At 39.0% G+C, this 1,373-nt stretch overlaps 1 non-coding gene across 1 annotated transcript; it reads right to left on the reverse strand.

Moving 5' to 3' along the window:
- Positions 1-893: 893 nt before the first annotated feature.
- LOC113001973 (small nucleolar RNA R71) lies at positions 894-1,000 on the reverse strand. Its single transcript, XR_003267504.1, has one exon. It is a non-coding gene; the product is annotated as a small nucleolar RNA R71 (small nucleolar RNA).
- Positions 1,001-1,373: the final 373 nt, after the last annotated feature.

Raw genomic sequence — 1,373 nt, forward strand, 5'->3', positions numbered from 1 at the left:
GCTGAGGTCTCCATCGTCCAAAAAAAGCGATTCTGTCAAAAGTTTTTTATTTTTCAAGTTTTATTCACTTATTTTTCTTAACTTACCATTTTTAGCTTTCATAGTTAGACTTTGAATTTTTGTTTGAAATGTTTTGTGCTATCTTCTCATCATTTTATAAGGTTGCTCACAAAATTTCAAGTCATTTGGATATCATTTGAGGGTAGCTATAGTTCAAACCTACACCTTTATTTACATGACAAGGCAACTAGTTGTGTGCATGCTGAATGTAGTGTATGACTAGAGGCAATCCATCTGACTTACAACCCTTTGATCCTGAGATAGATAGGACATTTCATAGATTAGTTAGGCATCATTTTATACCTTTTGATCATTCTGAGCATTCCATTACTGGTGAATCTGTGCATTCTGTTATTGGTGATTTTGAACATCCTGATCTTGAGCATTATAATTTTGAGCATTCTGATTCTGAGCATTCTGATTCTAAGCATTCTGATTTTGCACATTCTGAGAACATGACACAACCTCCACCCCGTGAGAGGACTCTAAGGGAAATGGCTGCACCTGATTTCACCTACGAAAGCTTGTGCATCCAATACCCTGATGAGGATGTCCCATATGTTCTTAAAACTGGACTAATTCATTTGCTTCCAAAGTTTCATGGCCTTGCAGGTGAAGACCCGCACAAACATTTGAAGGAATTTCATATTGTCTGCTCCACCATGAAACCCCCAGATGTCCAAGAGGATCACATATTTCTGAAGGCTTTTCCTCATTCATTAGAGGGAGTGGCAAAGGACTGACTGTATTACCTTGCTCCAAGGTCCATCACGAGCTGGGATGACCTTAAGAGAGTATTCTTAGAAAAAATTTTCCCTGCTTCCAGGACCACAACCATCAGGAAGGATATCTCAGGTATTAGACAACTTAGTGTAGAGAGCCTGTATGAGTACTGGGAGAGATTTAAGAAACTATGTGCCAGTTGCCTCCACCATCAGATTTCAGAGCAGCTTTAATCACAAAACAAACAAACCCCCCCCCCAATCGTTACTGTTACTGTTACTGCAAGTATATTATGAACATTTGGTTTGTCACTGCTCGTTGGGAAACGACCTAGGATCACTTCCTAGTTACTGCATTTTCATGTTTATTTGATTCGGGTATGGCCTCGATCAACCTCACTATCATTCCCCACCCAAAACCTTATAAACTTCAATGGCTCAAAAAGCAAGGGGAAATGATAGTTAACCAACAAATGAAGGTACCTTTCTCCATTGGGACATATAAGGATGAAGTTAATTGTGATATAGTTCCCATAGAGGCAGGACATATTCTTTTAGGAAGGCCGTGACAATTTGATAGGAAAATCATTT

Source organism: Glycine max, chromosome 6, assembly GCF_000004515.6.
Source record: "Glycine max cultivar Williams 82 chromosome 6, Glycine_max_v4.0, whole genome shotgun sequence".
Lineage (NCBI taxonomy): Eukaryota > Viridiplantae > Streptophyta > Magnoliopsida > Fabales > Fabaceae > Glycine > Glycine max.